General features: G+C 44.3%; 1 protein-coding gene across 5 annotated transcripts in view; it reads left to right on the forward strand.

Annotated features, from left to right (window-relative positions):
* Positions 1 to 17,576, forward strand: part of PKNOX2 (PBX/knotted 1 homeobox 2) — an 81,073-nt gene that overhangs the window by 19,309 nt on the left and 44,188 nt on the right. Inside the window, exon 1 of one of the 5 annotated variants that reach the window (XM_062014016.1) lies at positions 9,002 to 9,044. The exons of the other annotated variants lie outside the window; for them this stretch is intronic. The gene's annotated coding sequence lies outside the window, so the exon portion shown is untranslated. Of the gene's footprint in view, positions 1 to 9,001; positions 9,045 to 17,576 lie in introns of those variants that run through there. 5 annotated transcript variants of the gene reach the window in all.

The raw sequence follows: 17,576 nt of genomic DNA on the forward strand, positions 1-17,576 counted from the left end.
TGGCTTTCATTTCAGTGGAGGAGAAGATGTAGGGTGGGGAGCAGAAGAGTATCAGCTGCATCCCCATGGGCTGCATCTCCCTTTCCAACCATTTGTTGACTCTCAATATCTTTATACAGGTGGTTTTGGGGACCAAAAATGAAGTTCCCTCCACTTTTTTTCCCCCCCCTCCTCCTCTTCTTCTCCGTGCCGAGTGCTCGCCACCCCGCTGTCTTGTTTTTCCTCGCTGAGGTTCAGTTCTAATTATGTTGATTTTCTCCAGCCCACCCCCCTCCTGGCAAGCTTATTAGGGGGAATATTTTTATTTATTATCATTTCGCCCAACTCCCGCCAGCATTTCCAATTACTCTCGCCGCTTCCTTGTAATTGTCTTTCCTTAATGGCTGCGAAACAATTGCGCTAAATGAGGTGGCTCCGGCAAGATGAGGGTTTCACTTCATTAAAGGCTAATGGATTCCCAGCTCCAGCTCTGTGGGCAAAAAAAAAAACCCAACCCCACACTACCAAACTCAAAAAGGGGAAAAAAAAAAGGAGATATTTAAACAACTTATTTATTTCATCAGCAGAACTTTCCCTGGTATAAAGAGGGGTGTGTGTGGGGGGTGTGTGTGTGTGTTAATATTTGTGGTGTGTATGGGGTTTTCCATGTATCCAAGCTTCAACCTTTTTGGGGTTTTGGGGGTTTTATGGGAGTATTTTGCTCTGAATTTCGTCTGGTTTGGAAAAGCTGGCTTTTCCTCCCTTTTTGAGGGGCTTTATACTGTATTTATTACTAGAAATACACTATCTACATTCATATATTACAGAAATAGATGCTACCTAGCAATATAATAACAATGCTTTATAACATAGTATAGAACACATAGTATGATATTATTATTAATATAGCACATACATATATCTACAAATAACTACACTACATGATTCTATACTACAGAAATATCTTGACAGAAGCAATATATTGATATGTAATGTTTGATATGTTGGCAGTGAGGGTTATGTGGCTACATGTCAGGTAGCATAAATCATTTATAATAACAATAATTATGCTGATTTATATATTATAATAGGTATTTATGGCAATATAATCTATGTGTTGTTACAAAACACCTATTTCTGCTAACAAAAGTATTGGCTCAGCAGCCAGGGGTAGGACCAAAGCTTTTGGGGGTTCTTTCTGGATATTTGAGGTCTTGCTTCTCCAACAGATAGTATTTCAGTGTTCATTTTCTTTATACAACCATTCTGGTTTTGAAACATCTCCCATTTTCACCATCTTTTCTCTGCATTTTCCCTTTCTCATCATTTCCCATGATGTGGTCCAGGCGCTGGGATCCATCCTGGTACCACCTGTACCGGGCCCTGGTGAGGCCTCACCTCAAGTTCTGTGTTTGGTGTTGGGCCCCTCACTCTAAAAAAGAGATATTGAGGGCTGGAGGTGTTCAGTCTGGAGAAGAAGAGGCTAAAGGGAGCTGTGATCACTCTGCAACCCTCTGCCAGGGGGTTGTGGCTGGGGAGGGGATTGATCTCTGCTCCAGAGTAGCAAGTGATGAGACAAGAGTAAAAGGCCTCAAGTTGCACCAGGGGAGGTTTAGAGGAGCAATTTCTTCCCCAAAAGAGTTGTTGAGCCCTGGCACAGGCTGCCCAGGTGATGGAGTCCCCATCCCTGGAGGGATTCCAAAGGCCAGAATCTTGAGAAAAGTGTGAAAGTTTGGTAAAGGAGATAAAAAATGTCAGTGGAAAGTCTTAGTGCTTACAGGAGAGGAGACATACATTGGATATATCAAATAGGTATTGTATCCATGAATCGAGTCTATTATATTTATCTGTCAGATATATCCACACTATTATATCCATATAATATATAAAATATATGTATATATCCAATATATAGAATAATATATTCAATATATCAATCCAATATCTGTTACTCATTAAAACAATACATCTTCTCTCTCTGTTCTCTCCCAAGATATATCCTTTGTCTTTCTCTCTTGGATAGGTGTATGTATATAAACATTATATATATATATCTTTGTCCATATAATATATATAATAATCCAATAATGTATATATTGGATGGATTTGATTGGATTATATGGACTAAAGCATATCTATCTAATATAATAATATCATATGCTGTAACAGTATATTTATAATAAGCAATCTACTGGATACAATTAGGTAATGTGGATGAAGACACATCACATATATAATCTATAGATAATAATCCAGCAATATGTAGATTGGCTGGATATAACTGGATCATTTGGATGAAGATACACATATATGATTTGTTGATCGTTGCATCCTGTGGTTTCCTTTAGCTCTGTTTGTGTGCATCAAGTGTCTCCCCCCAAAACTGTGCCCCATTAAAGAAAGGAGAGTTGGTTTCTTTGGCCATAGGAACAAGGATTTCTTGATGTAAATATATTTATCCTTCCACATAATAATGGAAATCCTGAGCTGTGCATCCAGAGAGCAGTGAGAAATTCCCCTGTGCTCTCCCCAGCCCGAGGCCTCTCACCCTTATTCCTTCTAAGAGATAAAAAGGAGATGAAACACACGACAAAAGCCTCTGCAAAGTTTCTCTTTTGAAGAAACAAAAGGCCTTCAAGCCTTACCTTCCAGGAAGGTGCCTGCAGTGGGATTTTTCCTTGAAAAACTGTGTTGTGGGGTTTTTTTGGCATGTGAGCTTTTGAAAATGCTTATAGGTACAGCTTTGCAAAATCAGGGTGAATTATGGCCCCTTCACAATGAGAGGACCATAGATTTGCTTTAATCATACAGAGCTGCACTTGTAGCTTTGGGAAACAGAAAAAATGGGGAAGGCAAAATGCTGAGCAGTGTGGCAACAGCGACAGTTCTGCTCTGGATGATGCTGAAGCACCTGAGACGTGCAATTTCAGCCTCTGCCCCTCCAAAAAAGCTGGATCCTACATAGATTTTGCAAAGGTTTGTGCACTCAAGAGAGGGAACCTGCAAAAAGTTGTCCCCTACATAGATTTTGCAAAGGTTTGTGCACCCAAGAGGGAGAGAAAGCAACAACCAGCTGTGATGATGTGCAACCATTTGCATCTTCACCTTGTGCTGAAAATGTGTTTTAGTGTCTGATTTGGGGCAAAATCCGGTGTTTTTCATGAAGGTGGTCACCAGCTGCTGCTGCAGAGCTCCATTAACCCAGCAGTGGGATGACACCAGACCTCTACTTCGTTAAGTTGATGGCTCTTGCTAATATCTGTCCTGTCCTTTCGGGGCTCCTTGCCATCCGGCGACTGGCCGGGATGGATGCACACCGTTGCCTTTGTCCTTTTGCAAGCATCCTCATCCTCATCCTATTTAAAACATCCAAGCTTTCAGCCTTCCTTATTTCCAAAGGAATTTAAGAGCATCCTTGTTTTCCTTTTACTTCCCTGGGAACATCACCTTGATCAGCAAGATAATTTGGGATGTTATTTGGGGTTGAGTGAAGAGCTAAAACCAGACCTGATGGTGCAAAGATGGTGCAAGCCCATGAGCCAAAGTAATTCCTGCAGATGTGACCTTGCTGGGCTGAGTGACCAGACAGCCAGGGATACTCACCTCCCAAAAAAACCCCCAACCCAGGGCAGACTTGATGCAGGGTCTTCTGATGAAACCAGCACTCCCCAACCTTAATTAGGCACCCATCATTAAGCACACAGCTCGTCTAACCACACATCCAAGCCTCTGTAGCTCCAGATCACAACGGTACAGCACTCAAATGAGTACAAAAAAAAAGAGCCCAGTGTGCTTGCAGAGCATCACATCTCATTGTAGCAGAGTCATATCCTTATTAAAATGGTCCTAAAACCATTTTGCAATTAATATTGTTTTTAGGATGCAACATTGAACGGGGCTTTAGCGACACCTGGGACTTCATTTATCTTCATCCCGGGGCACAAAAATGTTGTAAAGCAGCTTTGTTGGCTTCAAAGCTCAGCAGAAAAACTATTCTCTGTCCTGTTTGGAAACTGGGTGTAGTTTGGGCCTGTGGCTGGGGACCATGGGTTTTTTTTCCCTCCAGCTGTTGCATCATGATGAGATTTGGAGGGAAAACATTGTTTCTTGCAGCTTTCTCAATCCTGGAGGTGCAAGTGAGGGTTAAATCTAGCTCAGGTGTGCTCAGATGTGCTGAGGGAATGGTGAAAATTCGGGTATTTCTGGCAAAAGTCAGGGGTTTTTTTTAAGAATAGAGAAGAAAAAAGGCAGTTAATTGTATTTCAGAGCAGGAGGGGGGATTTTTTGAGGGTCGATAAAGGACACGGCTGAACTGAATTACTCTACATGATGATTTACCAATGCAAACAACTGTCAAAAACCTACAACTCCCCCAAAACCCAAACCTTGAGGTTTTCTTATGAGCTTGAGAACTAAGTAGAGGGGTTTTTTTTGAGGGGGGTCACTGAGGATAATTAGCTGTTGGTACAGATTGGAGATTGCTGGAAGCATTTGATTAAAGCTGAATATCGCTGTTCTAAGCTCGATGCAGGAATTACTACCAGTGTGTTTTGCAAGAAATTTGAGATAAAAACTCACCTTTTGACTGAAATACCCCTGAATTTGTGTGCTGGGCCTGTGTGATGTGTTCAGCAGCAGCAGCAAATGATATTTGCAGAACACCTTCCCCCCCTCCCCTCATGCCACGGTAAGGAATAGCCGGTGGGGTTTTGGATAGCTGAACCGACTTCCAGGCATGCCTGTACCACACAGGCAGCGGGTTGCAGACAGCCCCAGGCTGCCTTTAGCGCCAGAGCCAAGAGCAGGATGGACCTTTTGGGATCCAAACTGTGCCAGAAAGAGTCTGTTTTTCTCAGCTAGTTCAGTTGGGTTAATAAAAACGCCGTTGCCTCCTTGCCGGAGGGGCTGCGGAGCGGTGCTGAGCCTCGCCAGGCTGCTGGCAGCCTGCAGAGGCTGAGAGATTAACAGGTTTTTTTAAGGAGTTGGATCCAAATGAGAACTTGCTGAGCTTTGCTTTTAACTAGTGTCTTTGCTTTGATCCTAGCCATCACCTTTGGTTTACTTTTAGCTAGTGGCCTTGATTCGAGCCTCAGCAGCATCCCTAGTTCTGTACTAGCCAGTGTCTTCTGTTTGATTTTAACTGGTATCCTTAGTTGAACCCTAGCCAGTATCACTGGTTTGATTCTTAGCTTCCGTCAATCCCAGACATAATTTTCAGCTTGCTCCTAGGTACCATCCCTGCTGCCATCTTGGCCAGCATCCTTGCTTTGACCCTCACAAACATCCTGGATTTGTATTGAGCTACCAGCCTTGGTTTGACAAGAGCCAGCACCCATGGCTTGATTCTAGCCTCCTTGAGTTAATCCTACCCAGCATCCTCACTTGGGTCCAAACCAGCATCCCTGGTTTGAGTTTACCTAATGTCTTTGGTTTAGTCCAACAGAGCATCTTTTCTTTGGCCCTAACTGGCATCTTCCCTTTCAATTTATCTACCATCCTTGGTTCAGTCCTAACCTGGTTTAATCCTTTCCAGCATCCCTGGTTTAATCCCTTCCAGCATCCCTGGCTTGATACTCTCCAGCATTCTTGGTTTAATCTCCAGCATCCCTGGCTTTATCCAATCCATCCATTTTGCATTGATCCTCTCCAGCATCCCTGGTTTAATCCTAGTTATGCTCACACTTTGAGTTTAAACCTTCCTTGCTTCTAGCCAGCATCCCTGCCAGCATCCTCAGTTTAAATTAACACAACTTCCATATTCTATCTATAAATACATAAATACACATAACACTATGTTTGCAGCTGCTGGGATGGGATGGGTGCAGCCTCTGAAGCAGCTCTTTTGCACAAACTTTAGCCTTTTGCTAAAAACCAAGCATTCCTTCCCAAAGCTGCCGTGATGTGGCACCTTCCTGCTTTTGATCTGGATTCATGTTGGAGCTTTAGCTGATGCAAAAACAAAGTGAAAGGGCTTGTGCTTCACAAACTGTATCTGGAGTTTCTGAAACAAGCTGAATTTGTCACAGCAGATTGTCCCAGTGAGTGCTGGGTGGCAAACCCCCAGCTTGTGTTAATGCAGGGGGCAGAGCAGTCGCCTGTGTGCCCAAATTCAACCCAAACCTTTGGGTTTTGTTTTGCCCTGGAGACAGGTGAGTAAGAAATCAGGATGAGGCTCCTCAAGGAGAAGGCCCCCCCCAAAAAAAGTCTTTTGCTTGCCATTTTGGGGCGGCTCAGAGGCTGTGCACACCTCTCCTCTCCCACATCCCTTGAAAGCTGCGGCAGCCGCTTGCATCCTCCGCTTGTAAAGATAATTAAGTTGCTTTTCTGCGCCTTGTTTACCGTTCCTCTGAACCAACAGCTCCCTGGAGACTTCAGCTCAGGGCTTTGGGTTGGTTGGTGGGGTTTTTCTTTCTTCTTTTCTTTTTGCCAGCCTCCTCTCGAGCTCATTCTTCATTATGCTTCGGTACCAATTTTAATTTTACTATTATTAAACCATCCCAGACGCTGCTTTATTTTGTGCCTCCGAGCTGAAATTCCTCAACTGGGGTAAGGGAGGGGGGAGGAGGAAGAAGACTCACATCTGGGCTTGTTCTGCAGATGTTTGCTCCGCAGACATTAAAGTCGAGATGATTTTGCCCCGGGATGGGTTTGCACAGGTCGGCGTGGGATGGGAACAGCCTTGGCACAAAAAACCAGCTCCCCAAAAAACCTTATTTCATCCCATACAGGAGCCAAACGGTTTCACCTTGCCTTTTTTTTTCCACCTAGATAAATTCACCTCAGAAAGAAACCCAAAAGAACTCAAAGGAATAGGAAAGCTTAACACCAGTGAGGTCAAAAGCTGAGTTCCAGCAAATACATCACATCTGCACAAAAGCCCTCAGAGCAAACCCATGGATGCTTTTCCATGAGGGATGCGCGCTCCTGAGAAGTGAGGAGCAAACCCCCCACCCCTCCCCTTCCTCCTCCTTCTCCATCCTGATTTACACACCCTCAATAACTTACTTTTCTCCCCATTATCTCTAACCCATATACTCCGGGAAGTTTAATTTCTTCTCGCTGGTAATCACCATTAAATAGAAATTGTCTCTCTGGTTTTTTTTCCCTGTGTAAACACGTCATTAGTGAAGCTGCTTTTTTTCTTTCTGCAGGGTCCAGATTTCATTTTTATTAAAATGAAACATCCTCTTCCCTTGGTTGTGGGTTTTTTTCTTGCTGGCTCCTTACTGTGTCCGGAGATGAAGAGGATAATTTTAACCCGTTGGGTTGGCCACAGATAATTGCGATTGGGGCGATTAGGGAAATCTCCTCTTTTCATGCAGAAGAATTTGCATTTCCCCCCCAACCCCCCCTTCCTTTTTTTACTTCTCTGAAGCAGACTCAATGCTTTTCCTACACAGTGGGTTTTAATGAGCGTTATCAATCCTAATGAATATATTTTCATCCTCGTTTTATTGGCTTGGGTTTTTTTTTTCGGGGGAGGTTTGTTTTTTGATTCAGAAAGGGCTGAAAACCCCCCTTCCAGGTCCTGGTGAAAACACAGGGTGAGGAATTGTGGTTCCTTTTCATCAGGATGATGCTCAATATGAGAAATCTGGTGGTTTTCTAACCTTGGGTACATGTGGTTTCTTGTGGAGGGGTTTTCTTTAGGGGGGAAAAAAGAGGTGGTTTTGGTGAGAGGGACTGCAAAAGGCCTTTGGCATCGTCCTTCACCTGTCATGTAAGTGCTATAGTCCCCTCACCCTTCAAATTTGCTTTCTGCAGCTCTTTCTTCATCCCACAAGGTTCCAATGTTCTCCTGCTGTCTCTCATCAGGTGTTGCTGTCAAAAGACCTTCCTCCTCCCTGCCAGATACCCGAGCAAAAGAATGAAACTCACCCATACAGAAACACATATATGTGTGAGAGAAAAAAAGACATTCAGATATAGACTAGATAGAATCTATTCTGTGCTATTCTCTTTAATACATTCCCAAAAATGGGAATAATATATATTGCATATTGCTCCTCTATATGCCATACCATACTATACATATAATGGAGTGGAATGGGATAGGCTAGGACAGAGTAGATGATCTAGATTGGAATGGTATATAATGTATTATTCCCATCATATCATTTATATCCATATATGGGAATAATAGAGCAAAAAGGATTGATGTTTCCCATATATATTACATCATACAATCTCACATAGTGCAATAAATATGTAATATGTGAGAACAAGGCATCATATCTTATTGGAATAATGCAGGATAGATGCTCTTCCCATACATATTAGAATATCTAATACATGGGAACTCAGTGACCTTGTGGCCTCTTCCCAACCTCTCTGCTATACCCAGACCTTCAATTTTCTGGCCACATTACTAAAAAGACAACAAATTAGTTCTGAGTATACCATCTATGCCATACACAATCCATTTGCAACACTGTCTTTCCCTTTGAAGCCAGAATTTCCTCTTCCCGTGCTACCCGGAAAAATCATCGAGACGCAGGGGGAGCAAAATCCTCCCAAACCATCCTCAGCATCCCCTGAAACACCAGTTCCTCACCAGGACGAGGACACCAGACCCTTTCTACCCCAGCAGCATCCCTCCCCAAGCCCCTCATCCACAACAGCTTGAATGTATTTATTTAAACCCCCAGCTCTGAGGAGCGTGGCCGGAGCCCGGCCGATGCTGTTTGCACAAGCTCACTGGGGGACAGCGAGGGATTATGGGGCGACGGGAAAGCAGCTCGGCCAAAGCTGATTTCAATCTCTTTTTTCCCCCCCCCAAACTGCTCCAACCAGCTTGCTTCTTGCTTGCTTTGTTTATTTTTCACTTTTCCTTGCTTTTCTGCTGTTTGGCTTTTCTTTCCCTCGCTTTTTCCTTTTTCCCTTCCCTCTTTCCCTCGCTTTTCTTTTGCTTTTCCTTGCTTTTTCTGTTTGTTGAGACATGCCAGGCTTCCTCTCCCAGCTAGGAATTTAGGGTGTAAACCACTCTTTTAGGTCACAAAGGCTCGTTTCACCCTTAAACCGTGGTGTTTTGAGGGATATTGCTGCGAAAGGAAAGCATCGCCCGGGTAAGTAAATTCTGGTGGTTTCTTCTGCGTCCCACTAACCTCCACAAATGCCCCAAACCAGAGCTTGTTTCCCCTGCAAAATGCAGCAGGATCATGGCCTGGTTGCTCTAGAGAGCAGAACCCTCTCTATTTTGGGAAAAAAAAGAGAGTGGAAATAGTAATTTGTGGAAGCAACGGGGTGCCACGTTGTCTGTGTCACCTGGAGTTGTTGCAGCTGGGGATTGGGGATGGTTTCAAAAGCATTGGCCTGAATTTTGCAGGAAGCTTAACCCGTGTTGTGGAGAAGGTTGAACTGATTCTGTGCTTCCAGTGGGAGTGTTTGGAGAGATGCAAAGTTGCAAAGGTCCAGGTAAAGTTGCAGAAAAAGAGCAAGCAATCAGGCATTGCAAAGTCAGTTAACACCTGAGAATGTTAATCAACAGGAGCCAGCAGTTTGCCCAACTGGGCAAGGAGGCCAAGGGCATCCTGGCTGGGATGAGCAGTGGGGTGGCAGCAGGAGCAGGGCAGGGATTGTCCCCTGTGCTGGGCCCTGGGGAGGCTGCAGCTCCAGGGCTGTGTCAGTGCTGGGCCCCTCACTCACTGCCACAGGGACACTGAGGGGCTGCAGCGTGGCCAGAGCTGGGCACTGAGCTGGGGAAGGGGCTGGAGCACAAGGGACTGGGGAGGGGCTGAGGGAATGGGGGTGTTGAGCCTGGAGAAGAGGAGGCTGAGGGCAGCCAGCAGCACTCTCTGCAGCTCCCTGACAGGAGGCTGGAGTGGCGTTGGTCTCTTCTAAGTAATGAATGACAGGACAAGAGGAAACTGCCTCAAATTGTACAGGGAAGGGGAGGGAATGGGGGTGGGCAGGTTTAGATTGGAGGAAGAACTTTTTCAATGAGAGTGTTGTTAAGCACTGGAATGGATTGTCCAGGGAGATGGGGGAGTGCCCACCCCTGGAGGGATCCCAAAGCTGTGGAGCTGAGGTGCTGAGGGCCATGGGGTAGTGCTGGGCTGGGCAGGGTGAGGAGAGAGCTTGGACTACAGGAGTTTCAAGCCCTTTTCCAGCTGAAATGCTTCTATGATTCTATAGGCATTGCATTGCAAAGCTACCAAAAAAATGCAAATGCACATTGGACTGGGAAGCTGCTGAAGTGCAGGACATGGGGGAGTTGCCAAAAGATGCAAGTGCTGTGCTTTGCAAAACCTGCGAGCAAGGGGTTGGCAGTGCAAACCCCAACCAGGCCCTTGCAATGCCTGCACATGCAAACCCACGAGCACACTGCACTCCAAGAACAACTTCAAACACATGTGTTGCATTGCAAAAGCTGCAAAGAAAAAGGCAGCACGTGGCTCTGGGGAAACCATTGAACACACAGAGTTCCTCAGGTGCCGGCGCTGAGTTAATTTATTGTCGTCGCTGACAAATTAGTTCCAGTAACTCTCGTGTTTTTTTCTGATGCCAGGAATGAATTGCCACTTCTGTTTTGCCTTTGGAAACTCAAGTTTAATGATGGGAATCTTCCTTTGCACGGAGGATTACCCCTGCCCCCCTTTTAATTCATAATCCTTTTATTACCGTTTAGCTTGTCTTATGTGACCTGCTGCCTGTCCCTTTGCTTGTGAGCCCAAATCCGTTGCTTATTATGATGTTTAGAAATGATTAGTTTTCCTTGGAGTCTGTTTTTTCCCCCCTCCTTGGGCTGAGCAGTTTTGCAGACACCCAACTCCAAAAGGAGTTGTAAACTTCTTCCAAGCTCTAGATGCTGCTGGGAAAGGGGATGCTCTGGCTGAGCCTCGTTAGTGCTGGGGGCCTCGTTGTTATAACTTAATATTTGTTAAGTGATCACAGTGTATTTTGGGCAAATAACATTAAGCAGTTTTTCCAGATGATATACAAGAAGTCTTATTATATCTCTTAGCCCTGGGTGCTCCTCGTCCCAGTGCCAGCATTGATCTGGGCAGCTGATACAGGCCACATCCACACTTTGGGGTTAATCCTTGTTTTTAATGAAAACCTCACCTTATTTATACATTTATTCCTGATTTGGGGAATAAAAGATCATAGAATCATAAAATGGGAGGGGTTGGAAGGGGCCTTTACAGCTCATCCAGTCCAACCCCCCTGCAGAAGCAGCTCCCACCTAGATCAGGTCACACAGGAACGTGTCCAGGTGAGTCTTGAAGATCTCAAAGGAAGGAGCCTCCACAGCCTCCCAGCCTGGGCCAGGGCTCTCACACCTCACAGTGAAATAGTTCTTTCTCATGTTTAAATAGAACTTTTTGTGTTCCAGCTTCATCCCATCACCCCTTGTCCTGTTGCTGAACACCAACCCCAACCTCCTGACACCCACCAAGATGTTAAACCCTGGTTGCATTGCTTAAAATTCAGCTTTTTTTGCCTCCCAAACCCTCAAACCCACCCAAATACAGACACAATAACGGGGGGTTTAAGGGCTGAAATTAGTGCAAGGTTTAATTCTGATCTTGTCAAACTCTGGAGTTTTGTGTTCCCATGACAACCAGTATTTTTAGCCTCTTGGTTCGGCGCCTTGCGAGATGGAGCCATCGGGATGTATCTTCCCTCTTGAGACCTGTGAAGGTGTTGGGGTCAGGTCAGAAGAGGAATAAAAACACATCCCCACCCACTAATGAAAAAACAACCCCAAACATACAAGAATTTGTTACATCAAAATGTAACAAGGCAAAAAAAAGGTGGTTTTGGGGTTGCTGGAACTCAACAAGGCCACAGGTCCTTGTGCCGCTCTAAAACACAACAGAAAACCCCCCAGGAACATGAAAATGGAACAGTTGTGGTGGAAAACAATCTCATTTTTCCTTCTGTGTCTCATTTTTAAGCACTTTGGTATGGGCTGTGGCTTTCTGGGATGAGTTGGAACTCAAAGAACTCAAGAAGACGAGGGGAAAATATCCCAAACTATCAAAGGATTACAATTACCCAGACACAAAAAACCCCTTTTCATCTGTGGGAAAGGATTAATATTGAACTGCTTTTACTCTGCCAGATCTTGTCATCACCTGATTCTTTTTGGTTGTATTGTTTATCAGCAATTTCTCCCAAGTTTTGGCAGAGTTCTGGTCTCTTATTTATTGCAATGGTTTCCTCTCTTGTCTGTTTTCCCCGTTGGATGAGAACTCACTTGTCAGAATTCCCTAAATGTCATCGAAAATGGAAACAAACCAAGTTGGGATTTTCAGCTTTTTACATGTTTGGACTTTTCAGTAGGAACCAATGCTCATGAGTCTCCTCCACTTGCAGTGCAGGAGATGGAAATGCAGATTTGAAGGTGAAAAGGAGCCGAAAATGATAAGATCTTTCTCTTGAACCCCAAAACGAGGGGAACTTCACCCAATAACAATGTCATGAATTGAGGCAAAATCTAAATTGGGTTGAGATTACCACGCTCTCCCTCTAATATTCAAACCTTACAGGTAGTAATTAAGTTGCAATATCATTTTCTTTCCTGTGGTGGGGGCATTTCTCTCATAATCCATCTCCCAACCACTGATGAAAAACCCAAATTAAGCAAAAACTATTCTTGTGCCATGTGGTTGGGTTTTTTTTCTCCTCTTGCCTGCCTCAAACAATGCTGTTGGCATAGAAACAGCCTTTTGTGGAAAGGTCACCTGCAAGGAAGGTGGTTTAGGTGTAATTCAAGGAGATTACAGGGGATTAGGGTATGGTTGTATGTCTGTTTTTATAGAGAGAAGCTGTGTGTGTATCCCAGCGTGCGTGTGTATAAATACGTGCATAGACATCTTGTGTGCATACATCCTCATATATCTGTATTTATATGCATTTGTAAAGGAAATATGTTTGAAGGAGCAGGTTTGGTAGATCAAAAAGTCTACTATAAAGGTGTTTTTTCCCCACTGTTTTGTCTTTTCCTGGTGTTTTTTCTCCCTCCCTTCCCCACTGCATGCGGCGGGGCGATATCGGGACTGAACGCTTCTCCTCTGTGTTTTTCACTTGGCTTTAATTAAACCTCAGGCAGGGCTGGAAAAATGTGGCGAGACGAGATAATTGTGCTTATTCCCCACGTGGGGCTGGAGCCCAGGCTCAGGAGAAGAAAAAAAACCAGAGAGAGAAAGAGAGAAATTTGGGGGAGGTGCAAAGGTGATGGAGGGCGACCGAGCTGCTTGGTCCAGGATGATGGAGCTGTGAGCTTTGAGATGAAAAACTTGCTTTACAGCATAGTGATGGCTCAAAATCTGATTTTCATCCTGCTTTGCTGTGCTGCATTTTTACACTCTGCTCCTGGAACTGGAAAAGTCAGGAAAATTCTGTTTGGATTTGGGTTTTTTTTTCCCTACGTCCAGCCTGGGTTGCTTTTATGATGTTTTATTTTGCCTTCTTCTTTTTGGAGGAGGGGGAGGGATAAGGTGAAAGCATGGCCAAGGCAGGAATTTAAAAGGTGAGATCACTGGGAAATTACATGGATATTGGATTAAAAAAGCCCACCCATGCACGTGCTCCCTTCAGCTGGCGTGAGCGCGGGAAAAAACTCCCCGTGCTGTTTCCATCCTCCAAGTCCTTCAGAGTAGCAGGGATGAGAAGGTGATGTTGGTGCAAAATAGAGTGAGAAATCCCCCCTCCCAAATCAAATATTGCCTATTCTACAAGAGAGGAGAATGCTTCTGTTTTGCTTTCCAGCTTTTTTTATCCCCTGATTATTAAGGCGAATCGATGCGTTGGAAATGGTTCTGCGTAGTGGATGGGGCTTCTCATACCCTGATTTGCTCCTGTTGGGATACAATAAAGGAGAAAAGCTGTAGAAATATGGATATAACTGGCCAACAAAAAAAAGGGTTCAGAGAGCCTCCAAATCCAAAAAGTCCCTATTTCTCTTCTCTTCCTACGTAGCTATGACAGACCCTGTCAGCAAACATTTGGTTCAGATTACAGCTTGTCAGAAAACGTTTGCATCCTGGAGGAAATATTACATTTTAACTTTGTTTTCATTCCAAGAAGTCAAAATATTGACTTTTTTATATGTATTCCCTCCCCCCCTTTTTTTTTTCGTGGTAAAATTCCAAAAGCATTTTCTATTTGGACACATGGAAGCAAAGAAAACCCCACCCCCCCACCCCACCAGCTCCGTCTGTAGACGTGAAATGTTTTGACATTTTTAAATGTTAGTTTCCAATTGACATTTCAACACAAAATAGCAATAAAATGGCACCAAGTGAAGCTGTTGATTCAAACCAAAAATTCAATTTCATCGAGGCAGTTCAAAACTCTTCATGCTTTTCTCCATTCTCAACCAATTTCAGTGGTTATGGCTGAAGGAATCAAGTGTTTCCCCTTAGTTTTGGTCCTGACCCACTTGACTGTGGGATGGTGCTCAACCATGCTGGACCCCCTCTACTTCAGTGAGACAGTGGAGAAAGGGTTTATTTTGCTCATCTGGTTGCATTGGTAGAGAAATCTCTGTGTATTCCTCTCCCCCAAATACAGAAATCACCAAATAAGTCACAGCAACTGGGACAATAACCCCCCAAACTTGCATTTATTCCCACGTTGGTTGATGGCCAACGGCTTTGGAGGTGGGATGTGTCTATTCAGCAGGGAGCAGCTGTGTAGGAGATCAGCCAATAATATCTCAACAGAGAGCTGAAAAGCTACAGCAACCCTTCATATCGCTTTTACTCTGATTTATCCCAGTCCTTGCAGCTCCTATGCCATGGTAAATAAAGTGGGAGGCAACACCAACCGTGTTCAACACAGGGGGCTGCATGGCAAGTTGATTTGACTTGTGTTATTGGCTCTGTTTCCCATTTGGTTGTGGTTGTTTCTTTTTTGGTAGACCATGATTTGATTTTGGGCAGGTTTGGGGCATCTTAGAGGTTCTTTGAGTCACTAGGAGAGGGGAAAGCAGAGAGGGATTGAGAAGTCATGGTGATTTGGATGTTCCCTTTTCACTTGTCGTGGTTGGAACGGTCTTCTCATGGGTTAACGTGGCTTTGGTTGGAGAAGCTGCATTTCTGAGTGCCCAAAAGGTAGTGAGCACCTGCAGCTGGAGTAGTTGGAGGAAGGTTTTGCTTCTTCTCATGGTTCTTCTTCCATCAGTCCAACAAAGAAAGACAGAAAACTACTCTTTTAGTTTGGTTTTGAGTCCTCCTTTGATGACAACCAACATCTCTTGAGTGGAAATCCTCCTGTTATCCCCAAGAAAGGCTCATTTCTACCTTCTGATCTCTTCTCATTGATGACTTCTCTCAGAATCGGCCTCGTGGCTTCTTTCCACAAGTTAGAACTAAGAAATATTTAATCAAGGGGTGATTTAAGCTTTGTGAATATATCTGTATGAAAAATTGCCATTTCCATGGGTTATTCAATGGCTCTTCAGAAGGATTGAACAGAATTGATGGCCAAGACTACAACTGCAGAGTGCTCCTTCCAACCCAAATTACCAGATGAGGTTAGAAATAGTCTCTTTCTGGGGATTTCTTGCAATATCTGAGGTCACTTTATAGCAGCAGTTGATTTTTATGGCAGCCTTCAGGCAGTTGGCTTGAGTCCTGCTCTTACATAGTGGCCATCAACACAAGGTTGGCTCTTTCTCTGGAGGGTCAGTGCATTACTCATTGCCATTGTTTAATAACTGCTCAGATAAATCTGTGTCACCAAATGCTTTGTAACCATGTGTTTTAGGGGAAGCAGAACATCCATTTTTCAAGGTCTTTCCAGAATTTGCCTCTTCTCACTTGGAATTTGACCAAAAAATAGGCAAATTCTCAACTTCAACAGAAATGAAAGTACCAAATGGTCTGAGAACACCCAAATGTTGAGTTTCTGGGGGTGAATTTTCTGGCTTCCATTAATTTCCTTTGAATTAACAAGGTCAATGGTGCAGGTTAATGCCCAACCCAACATTCCACCCTTACTCTCGAGTTGCCACATTGCATTTTGGTGGAGAAAAATCCTGAAAACACACATCTTTCCATGAGAAACTCCTGGAACTGTGAGGTTTTTTTTTCCATGGAGGAAGCACTGTGATGTTTTTACCTCAGACATTGGCACTAACACCTTGCACTGAGGCTCACCGGTGGCGTGCAGCTCAAATCTATCACAGCCTTACTGCAGGCTATTAATAGTTTATTAACTCCATTTAAACTCTGCTGAAATGCTCCCGGTGTGCCAAGTGTCTCTGCATAGAAATTATGAAGGAAAGAGGTTTTTAATTGAGTTAGGGAGTGGTGCTGGGGTGTGTTTTGAGCCGTGGTGCTGTGCTCGGTGTAGCCGTGTTCCTGCGTGTGCATATTCTCCTGTGCCTTGGTGAAGTTTGAGGCGGGGGGGATATGCTCTTTCTTTCCATAAGGATTTGAAGCATCACTGGCAAATGCTTCTCAGGAGGTCATTTCAAAGCAGTGTTTCTTGCTGAGCCAACTCAAAAGCTGGGCTTTTGCACAAGCAACCAAAACCTAAAGTGACTGAAGAGTGAATATTTGGAGACAGTCACCTTGGAGTAACTCGGGTAAGGGGGACATTCCACACTTTAGAAGTGTGTCCCCATAACAAGAAAGGTTTTTTTCCAGCCTCCTGTGTGGAAACTCCAAGTTTAGGGAAAGGGATACAAGTGGTGAACAATTTTCTTGCTGCTGGAAGTTCCCACCCCAGCGACGGGAGCTTAACAGTTTATATTTGCTTTTCTTGCTGATACACACCAAGGGAGGGAGGAGGGGAAATCCCATCATTTCATCTCAAGCACTCCCATCCTGCCAAACACAGAAAGATAACCCTTTTAACATTCATTTTCTGCCCCTCTTCTCCACGTTGCTGTGATGTTTCTTTGTCTCTTGTCAGTCCTCGGGTATCGAGAGTCAAGCCGGGATATTAATATTGATGCGGACCTCGGTTATTAGGAGCTGCATTTCCAAGCCTGCCAGCAGCACAGAAACACTATTACAGGGTAATTAGTGAGCATCAAGCTGAGTTTGGATTGAGCAAGGCTTGGTGTCCTACTTTCAGTTTTGGGGTTGATTTTTTTGGGGGGGGGGGTTGCCCCAAATAGGAGCAGGAGCAATGGAAATCCCAGCTTGGGAGCACCTGGGTGCTCAATGAAGCAAAACAAAGAGGAGAAACTGGATGGGGGGAAAAAAGAGACCTTCCAGGTTTTTTTTTTCCTTTGCTCTTTGAAAATCTCCCATGTTTGAAATGCAAAATCACTTCTTATTCATTTCTCTTGGTTTGTAATTTCTCTTCCCTGTGCCTCGCTTCAGTTTTGCTCCTGTCCAAGTTTACAAGAGCTTCAGTGTTTGCCCATGGGTGAGTGCAACTGGGTTGCTCTCTTTAGATGCCCCTGAAAAATAGGTGTTCAATGTGTTTCCTTGCTCTCTATCCTTTTCTGGATGGGGGGAAAACCCTTTTATCCTATCATCTCCCCCATTCCATTCTCCACACAAGAAGGGGTTTTCCATCCAAACAGATGTGGAGACATCTTAGGCTTGTGGCTCTGTTGCCAGATCCTTCCCTTTATCCCATAGCAAGGCTTCATTTGAAACACCATGTGAATAATTTAGGGGCGTTTTGCA

Source organism: Colius striatus, chromosome 23, assembly GCF_028858725.1.
Source record: "Colius striatus isolate bColStr4 chromosome 23, bColStr4.1.hap1, whole genome shotgun sequence".
Classification (NCBI taxonomy): Eukaryota; Metazoa; Chordata; class Aves; order Coliiformes; family Coliidae; genus Colius; species Colius striatus.